This window comes from Aethalodelphis obliquidens, unplaced genomic scaffold, assembly GCF_003676395.1.
Source record: "Aethalodelphis obliquidens isolate GAN/ISIS:26980383/991018 unplaced genomic scaffold, ASM367639v1 scaffold6, whole genome shotgun sequence".
Classification (NCBI taxonomy): domain Eukaryota; kingdom Metazoa; phylum Chordata; class Mammalia; order Artiodactyla; family Delphinidae; genus Aethalodelphis; species Aethalodelphis obliquidens.
This window is the reverse complement of record NW_020837950.1, coordinates 6,546,341-6,556,955: the sequence shown is the minus strand read 5'-3', so window position 1 is coordinate 6,556,955 and position 10,615 is coordinate 6,546,341.

The following is a 10,615-nucleotide window of genomic DNA, read 5'->3' as shown; positions in this document are numbered from 1 at the left end:
TCTATTTTCATCACATTAACTCAGAAACATACTGGCAGCACAAATCTTAATGTGAATGGACTCTGGGAAATAATAGCGACTGTAATAGAATGATGTGCAAAAGTTAATACAGAGTAACAGATTCTTTGGGGATTAGGAAGATTTCTAAGAGGAAGTACCATATTGTTTGGTGATAAGAAGTTTGCAAAGAAGAAACAGCCAGGAGGTCCAAAGAGTTCATCTGCTAAGTGCGTTAAACACATAATAAAGCCAAATTAAAAGATGAACAAATAATCTACATTTTCTCCCACGAATGCAAACTGAAACCTCATTTTCAATAAAAAATTTTACCAGTGCCAATGGAAGCTGAGTAAGCAAAGTTTGGATAGTTTCATGCAGGTCATTACAATTATTAGAAAAACAAATAATTTCAAGGGAGCAGTGGGATGATTTGGTAGTCAAGTGTAGCTTCAAGATCTCAAAAAAGAAGGACTCAGTTTTTCTGGTTTTCTTAATGAAGTCCAGTGAAAATGTGAATTTTTTTCAGACTGATTTACTTAAGAACTGTGTTCACAACTCTCACATAACTTTTCTGTAGTAATTAAGAGCCTCTTGCTTTCAATGCCAAACTGCAGCCTTGAACTTCATTTGCCTGACTTTTGCTTTCATTTGCTCACAGTTGTATCTAAGCCCTGGCCCCCAGTCAATTGTCTGCCCTGATACACACCACTACTCTTTACTTACCTGTTGAGAGTTTTTTTCACTCCATTGTTTACCTTTGCATTACTCCCTCCTGCTGTGACCCTTACCTTTAGGACCAAGTGTTTTCTATGTATCACTGTTTAACTGGGACAATAATCTAGAGAAAAGCATCCCATTCAGCTATTATCTTCCACAGAATATAATGGTTGCCTGTAGATAACGTTTTCTTATGTAAAAGCAACTATTTTTCAGTCTTATTACTGATTATTAAAATGATTCAACTGTGACATTATAGTGACCTATGAGGGTATAATGGTTCAAACCATCCACAGGAATGCAAATCATAGAAGACTATACATTTCTACAAGAATCTTTAATTTATCTGTCTCATGTTTCATCTGCTGTGACTCTCACTCCCATCATGATAGGAGAATGTGTAATCATAAATCTGTGTTGGCTGTGGTGTCAAAGCAAGATTACACTGGGGGAAGAATCAAGTCCCTGCTCTATTGGAGCCAAGAAAGACAATAGCATCAATCTGACCCTTTTATAACCACATTCTCCAGGCCTCACTTCTCTCATCTCTCATGGAGAGTATGAGCAGATCCTCCTATCATGTTTTTGCCCAATAAAGAGGCATGTGTTTGCAGAACATCTTGTTTTCCTCTTATTCATATTTTGACTTGGCATTTATGGCAGTTGGGTGAAAAAAAACCAGAAGCCACAGTCTGATTTGTCTGCAACAGACAGTCTAATTAAATTGGAGGGGAGGGACAGATGCACAAAGCGGCTGAACTGCTCATAATACAAAACATGGCAGCTTCAGTTTGGAAAAATGTAGCAAGATGGTGCCAACAATTTCTGCTCACTGAACTAGCTGAAGGATGTAGTTATGTTAAATTCCTTTAAATTCCCTTCTTTTAATTCCAATTTCACATATATCATTGATACATTTTAAAAGAGCTTAGAAGGCCATTATTTGGGCTGTGCTAGAAGAACGATAGGCACACGATTCACAAATGCTGTAATTTTTTTGAGTCAGATTTGTCAATATTAAAAGTGTTAGTTTTGGGCTTCCCTGGTGGCGCAGTGGTTGAGAGTCCGCCTGCCGATGCAGGGGACACGGGTTCGTGCCCCGGTCCGGGAAGATCCCACGTGCCGCGGAGCGGCTGGGCCCGTGAGCCATGGCCGCTGGGCCTGCGCGTCCGGAGCCTGTGCTCCGCAATGGGAGAGGCCACAACAGTGAGAGGCCTGCGTACCGCAAAAAAAAAAAAAAAAAAAAAACTGTTAGTTTTATAAAATAAGTATTTACACATAGGGTTTTTTCATCTTTAAAATATTTTCCCTCTTTGATTCAAATCAACCTCAGTTTTTTGATACTTAAGAACTGCAAGAAATCGAGAGCTCCAACTGCTGTTTGTAATACTGAAAACCTGATGCAAACCTTTGTGAACATGAACTCTTATGAAGAGAAGCACAAACTGCTTGCATCTCTAATGGCAAATCCTCTTTGTCAAGCTGTTTTACAATCTGCATTTCCAGTATAACATCATCCTTTCAAATTGCTGTGGGCATTCATGTTGCTACTATGGGATGCTAATCTCTCACTGATCTGTTTGTCTATTTTATCCCATCCTACCTCAAAAGTTACAGAGGCTACAGGTATCACCACCTTTCAGTGTGAAAGTATGTTTTCATATCTGTAGGTAAAACATGTTGTATTCAAAATCCACTTTTTCAGAATAATTTACAAGATTCATGCCCCTATTTGAATGCTAAAACTTTCAAGAGATAACTGCTACAAATTCATAAGTTTAAAAAAATCATTGAAGAGCTCACAACACAAAGAACGCTTAATGAAATAAATTCCAAAAAGTACCAAGCCCTTTATAAGAGAGAAGTTTTTTATGTCTGTTCCATTCCTAACAAAATTAAGCAAAGAGCAGCAGCAACATCAACAAAAGTCAAGAAAATGTGATCCATGATCAAGAGAGGAAATAGTCAATGAAAGCAGACACAGAGACAGACCACATGGACTTTAAATTAAATATGATAAAAGTTCAAAAATTCTAATGAAAAAGTATACAACATGTATGGAGAAAGGGAAAAGTTCAAGAGAGATGTGGAAGCTGTAAAAAAGGAAATGCTATTTGTGATAAATAGATCAAGATAATTTATGTAAGTAATGCTTATAATACTTTAAATGTAGTTTTAACATGTAATACAAAATATACTCCCAATTAATAAAATGGAAAAGAATGCACACTGGCATGATTTATCTTTAAATGTTATTCAAATACAATAAGTTAAAAAATAGAATTATGTAATACTTGGTTCAAGATAACTAATGTAACACAAGACGTATCTCCCCTACTTCTTGAAAGTCCATTTAAAAATAGCTATTTTAAAAGGAGGAATAAACCCAAAGAACAAAGAGAGAAACATATTGGAAGCTGAAGCCATATGGAAAAGTAGTAAGTGATTTAACAGATCCAAGAAAGCCAAATCCTAATCCAGCAATGAAATCTGAGAATATCTAGGATGACCCAATGCATTCCAAAGAACCAGTGACTCAGGAATTGGCAGTATTGGGTACATATGGAAGTGGGAATAAAAGTGGTAGAATAAAATCAGAAAGGCCTGTTGAAAGTCTATTTAGATCTCTAGATCACCTCCCTTCCTCTGCATAGCTAAGGACTTTCTACCTTCTCCACACATGTATACCAACTAGGCACATGACTGTTGGTTTATTAACATGAGAGGGCAAATTTCACTATCTCTGATCTGAGTTGAAGCTCAGAGTACCACATGAAAAACAAGAAAATTGAGGGGGAATTTAGACACTAAATATATTATCTCACCGGGATCCCAGAACTGAAAGTCATAATTATGTCCTGCAAGCCACTTGAAAGTTTTACTGGAAGTCTGGACAGCCCAGAGAAAAGTTCTGACGTATTTCCCTAGTAAGAAGCATTGGCAGATTACCCCACAAGGAAGCCCATAGTCTTTTCTATATGCACAGAGAACCCAATTTCTGGGATTTTTTTAGTGCCCCTCTTTTAAATATGAGTCTACAGTCAAAAATGAACAGACATTTGAGGCATATCTCTATTATGAAAGAGCCAATATTAAAAAGCCAAGAAAAACAGAAACAAGTAACAGAGAAAAGAGGTTACAAAGAGGGATGAAAATCACACACACATACACGCAATTAGATAAATATTTTCAGAGAAATAAGAGAAATACGAATATATTGAAAAAAAGGAACTTTCAGAGAACAAAGAAATGAGTCCTTGGAAAATAAATATATGATATTAGAAATGAAAACATCAGTAGTATAAATGGAAGATAAAGCTGAGGAAATTTCCCAGGAAGTAGAATAATTAGATAAAATATAGGAAATTTAAAAAAATAATAAACTAGAGGACAAATCTGGGGTTCTTAACATCCAAATAATAGGTTATTCAAGAATAAACAACAGAGAAATGGAGAGAGAGGAAGAAAAAAGGCAAAAAAAATTCAAGAAAATGTTCCAGATCTCAGAGTCATAAGATTCCACATTGAAATACTCACCTGGTGCCCAGTGCAATAGATGAAAATAGTCCCACTCAGTAGAATTTTCTTATACAGTCACACAGGTTGTAAACTGCACAACTTTAGGGGCAACATTGTCATTGACAATGTGAATGAACCTCCTTTGACATGTGCCGTTTGCAATGGTGCCCTGGATTTTTGTAGTGCAGTGACCCTTCTCAGCAATCTATGCCACTGTGAAATTTTAGAAAGCAGGATAAAGAGAAGATCCCATGAGATTTCTGAGAGGGGGAAGAGGCTTCATGTGAAGATATCAGATTTCTCAACAACAATACTGAAAGCTGGGACTTCCCTGGTGACACAGTGGTTAAGAATCTGCCTGTCAATGCAGGGGACATGGGTTCAATCCGTGGTCCGGGAAGATCCCACATGCCGCAGAGCAACTAAGCCCGTGCACCACAACTACTGAGTCTGTGCTCTAGAGCCCACGAGCTGCAACTACTGAGCCCTTGCGCCCCAACTACGGTAGCCCATGCTCTCTAGGGCCCATGTGCAGCAACTTCTGAGCCCGTGTGCTGCAAATACTGAAGCTGGTGTGCCTAGAGCCCGTGCTCCACAACAAGAGAAGCCACTGCAATGAGAAGCCCACGCACCACAACGAACAGTAGCCCCCGCTCACCCGGCGCAACTAGAGAAAGCCCACGCGCAGCAACGAAAACGCAATGCAGCCAAAACAAAATTTGAGAAAAAACAATACTGAAAGCTAGGAAACAACTAGCTTAAAACTCTGAGGGAAAAACGCGTTCCCACTTGGAATCCTATAAGAAGCCAAGCGATTACCTGTGAGCATAAAACAAACACACAAAGATATTTTCATTCATGCAAGTTGTTAGAAAATGTGACTCCCTATGTGCTTAGGAAACTCCTGGGCATCTGATGCAGCAAAATTGGGAAGGAAAATAGAAATATGGAAATCATAGGATCCAGGAAACTGGAGATCCAAATTAAAAGAGAGAGTAACAGAATTTTTAGTGTGATCATGTGGGGAGATATCAATGTAAAAACCATCAGACCTAGAGATGAACCAATCTCGGTTGGAAAAAGAAACTTCTGGAAAGGATTTCTTCAAATGTGTGAAAGTGATAGAATAACTAATGTGACTAAATGATATGAGAGGAGATTATATAGTTAGGGAACAAATTGGGGATAAATAAGTGATGTGTTTAGAAAACTAAACAAACATTTAAAAGGGGCAAATATTAACTCTAAGCAAGACAAAAATGCACAAGAATGAAAATTAATCATGGCATGCCACATGGCTCAGTTGGGAAGGCAGTCATATAATCATAATATTGATAGTTATAATAATATGAATATTAAATATTCATCTTACTAACATTAGGATAGAACCATAATGGCAAGATGGGGAGATAGAAAGCAAGGGGAGGTATGATGGGGTTACACATAAAAAAGAGTCAATCTTCCTCTTCCATGCTAGAAAGCTAATTGATAAAGCTAAAAAAGAAAAATTAAAAAGTAGTAGATAGAGATGTAGAGGGAATACTGAAAGAATAAGAGTTGCAAATGGCTGCCTCTGTGAAGTGAGAAGCAGGGAGTGGGATTGTGGTACTGCTGCTTCTAAAAGGTCTGTGGAACTATCTCTCTCTTTAAATTGTGTGCACAATGCATGAAAACCTGCACTAGAGATAGTCTGTGGGGTTTTCTAATTAATCATCTGTTGTAAAACTTGTATCAGTATTTATGGAGCTATCTACATGTGCATGGACTGCTTCCACAGTTCCTGATATGCATTTGTGTTTCCTCCTGAAAACTGTCAACTGACTGGTCAGTCAACTTGCTTAATTCTTGTTAGTCCCAGGCCCTGGAATTAGACACTGTAGCTTCAATACACATAAATCTCTGGGCTCTATTTGACAATGTACTATCAGGAACCACAATGGTGATACTTTAACTGATTTCAAGCAACCTCTACCTAGAACTTCATAGTTCTTTGAATCCTGTCATTTGGACTATGGTAGTATAGTTTTGCAGGTAAAATCTTTGGAGTAGATTAGAATCTTCATGTGGGCTGCCTGGATTTGAGCTTTGGCTCCAGAACTTACTTTTTCTTTGACTTAGGCAGTTGCTTAAGCAAGCTACACCAAGTTTATTGATTTATAATGTGAGATTAATAGTATTACCTACCACAAATGATTAAAAGTTGAATGAGGGCTTCCCTGGTGGCGCAGTGGTTGAGAGTCTGCCTGCTAATGCAGGGGACACGGGTTCGTGCCCCGGTCCGGGAGGATCCCACGTGCCGCGGAGCGGCTGGGCCCGTGAGCCATGGCCGCTGAGCCTGCGCGTCCGGAGCCTGTGCTCCGCAACGGGAGAGGCCGCAGCGGTGAGAGGCCCGTGTACCGCAAAAAAAAAAAAAAAAAAAAAAAAGTTGAATGAAATAATCCATGTAATGAGTTTATTGCAACACTTGGCATTTTAGTTAGTTCAAAAGATGTATTAGTATTTTTACTGTCTTCTCAGCTCCAAGCTTAAAGGTCTATCATCCCCCTAAATTCCTCAGCTTCTTCAATAGCCTAGGCCACTTCGTTTCCAGTATTGCCAGCTGCCCAGCAACTTAGAACTTTGCAGCTTTTACGCAAATAGAACCAGAGGGGTTGTCTGGCTTTTCAAACATCTTTGAAACAAGTATGCAGATTGGATTTAAACAGCCAGCTTGGATTATCTATGAGAAAATGATTCCAAACTCACAAACATCTTCTGTAAAAAGAACAAAAAGACAAGATCTTGATCAAATATAGTGAAAGCAAACTAAAATTCCAAAAGTATAACTTTGACTTTTTATTTAAATATATATTTGGTCCTGGATAATTTTCAGGAAGAGACACAAAACCTGAAAGGAATGTAAACATACAAAGAAAGTGAGAATAAAAAATTCTGCACCAATCTGGAAAAAGAGAATAAGAATAAACATAAGATTTTAAGAACAAACATAAAGTTTTCTAGGTGTAAGGACAGCATAAGTCCACATAGACAAAACACTCACTAATAATCTAAGATGTGGCTGCAATCTGATTGCACTGGCATCCTCAGAGTCCTGAAGTTCCTGAAAATTTCTAAAATATTAATGTGTTTTTCTTCTAATTTCACTTGATCATTGTTTATTTTAAAATCGAACACTGAGGACAAGCAATGAGGAATTGTATAAAGGCAATGTGCCATAGATCTTAAAAACACAATTTTAACTTGGGTCAAGGTGTCTCAAAGGGTATTTTTGCATCAAGGTGCAATTTCAATTCTGGATGATGTACAAGTAAAAGACAAATTATGACATTTTAAAGTTGAATCACAACTCATTAGTTTAATTATTTAAACACTAGGCTTATGTTATGATAAAAGCATTTATTTGGTAAAATAATGCATGATACTTTCTTTTCTCCCCCACTCATGGATTGGAATCCAAAAATTAGCCTGAGACATAAATGAAAAGGGTACTTAGACTGCCATCTAGTACACATTTTTCTGTATAGCAAAGCTGTTTGAATAACATCTTTAGCATTGGAACAAATACGTGCTCAAGCACAATTGCTTTTTTTAATGTATAGAAAATTGTATACAAACCACCCTTTTTACTCTTTGACCTAAATTCTTCCCCTAAATATTAATCTGTGAGTGTTTCAATCTGTATTTCAATTCATTAGTACTTTATTCACTTGGCCCAGATATAGAATTTTAATCTACTAGGGATTTTCTTCAAAGGCCTCATTTGAAATATTTTTACTAACCTGTTATTTTCCCTCTCTAGAAAGTATACAAGGATTTGAGCCAGGAGTCTCTCAGGATTCAATGCGCTTTGTAAAAGTATTTACCTTTTAAAAGGAGAAGGCATTATTTCATTGGCAAAAGGATAATTATACTGATGATTAAAATTAAATGGAAATACTTCCATTAACAGTTCTCCTAGACTATTTTCTGCTATTTGCAAGCCTCCTGCCACTAAGTATATAGATCCATGTTTACTCTGGCTCTAAGACCTAGGGGCTGGACGCACAGGGTGCTTAAATACTGTGTCCAAAATGAGCAAACAAAGCAGTATCTCAAGACTTACACTGACAACATTTAAGATGGCATTAAAACTTGATCAATAAATGTTCTAACTTGGTATCAGTCAAGAATAGGATAGAATCCCAAGGACATTTAGAGAATAGAGCAGAAACCCCAGGCCTCTCTCACATCCTTGGAGCTCCCACAGAAAATGTTCACCTTTGCTTCAGAATAAAAAAAAAAATGACTTAACTGTCAACAGATAATCTCAGGATATTCAATTCAATTTACTTGCACACATTTTTATTGCACTCCCATTATGGGCCAGAAATAGACTTTGGAGGTACAAGATCAAATAAATCATGGTATAATCTCATGAGCTGTTTACTGTATGTTGATGATACAAATTTCAGGATTTACAAAACTTTCAAAAGACTAAATTGTGATGTAGTGGAAAACCTATCCTTGAAGATTTTCTATTGGAGGTTGGGTAATTACCCACAAGTTACACAGCTGAAAAGATTTCTCTCTTGGGAGGAAACTTAAATTTCATTTTAATGCATAATTCTCTGATTTTGTTATAAATTAGACCATTTTAATGCTAAATAAATAGTCAAAGAAAGTAGAACATTGTATTTTATTTGGAGCTATAATTGCCATTGAGTGTTACTCAATGGCAAAGCTTTGAATAATAAAGTACCTTAAAATATTAATGAATCAGGAAATTATATTTTTTTCAGTAATCTCTGCATTATAGAAAAGCAATGTCAAAATGATAACTTAAATAATTGTAAGATAACTTAAGAATATTTAACCATTTATCCATTTTATTCCTCAGTGTGTTAGGATTCTTTTTAATAATTTTTATCTGATCAAAGGGTATTTAATTTGGGAAGATAAGCCCAAGGTAACCATGTTGTCCTATGCTGCCAAAATGATTCTAAGCAAAGCCCATTCCACTCCTGCAGCAACATCATTAACAACTTTCATTCAGTTATATCTCACCTTATGACTTATTTCAATTTAAAATCCTGTGAGGATTTGAATCCTAAAAGAAACAAAACCAATTATTTATGCATATTTCAATACATATAATGCATTTCTTAGCACAAATTAATTGAATTGTGGTATTATTAAATTTCTCTACAGTGTAAATTTTAAAGCAATTTAGCTTCCTTGTCTGCACATTACATGCACTCTTAAGTTGATGTAAACAACTTCCTTTTCTTGATAAAGAAAATATTCTTTATCTTCTTCCACTTTGTTGCCTCCATGAAATCCTCTTTCTGGGTAAATATCTCTTAATAGTCAGCAGAACACTCAGGCCAGGTCTCTTTGGCCTGTGTTTCCAGTTGTGTGCTTTGCTTGGGCTGCCATAACAAAGTACCAAACACTGGGTGATTTAAACAATGGAAGTTTATTTCCTCAAAGTTCTGGACTCTAGACATCCAAGATCAAGGTGTCGACAGCTTTGGTTTCTTCCAAGGCCTCTCCCCTTGGCTTGTAGATTGATATCTTATTTTGATATTTTCACATGGTCTTCCCTCTGTAACTGTGTCCTAATCTCCTCTTATTATTAGGACACCAGTCATATTGGATTTAAGCCCACCCAGATGATCTCATTTTACCTTAATTTTGCCTTTTAAAGTAAAAGGCCCTATCTCCAAATACAGTCACATTCTAAAGGTAGGGGTTAGGCGTCAACATAAGAATTTTGGAAGGATGTAATTAAGCTTGTAACATCTGCTTAGATTAATTCTATTTATTTAGTCATCTCATTAACATTTCTCTCTCTTCTTTTAACTCATATTGCGTATTTCTGAATTTCTTATATTGTTATTCATCTTGCCAAGTGCTATATGCTTTATGCCAAATCTCCTGAGAACAAATGTTTAGTTCCTTTTCTGTATCCAACCTTGTATCACACTGTGCTTTATGGAAAGTAAATGCTCAATAAAAAGAAACTGATTGGATTTCCTGTGATTCCTAATGCTTTAAGATCTTCTGTCCTCTTCCTCACTGCCCAGTAATCCCACATCTTTAGGTAAATGTTCAACTCCAAAGGTGAAAGTCATTTATATAAGAAATGTGTATAGGTTGTCAACTTTATAAAAGAAAGGAGTTTTCTGAAAACTAAATAATAATTCTTCACCTGTTTTTCAGATCTGTACTTTCTCATTTCATACTTTCTTAAGGCTATTGAGAGTCATATCTAAAGTGATTGCATTGCTCAAAAAAACTCTTTTCTGCAAGTGAAATCTGTGGACAAATATGAAATGTGAACAAATTCATGAAATATGGATGTGACACAACTTAACCTGCTTACTAATTTACACACCCT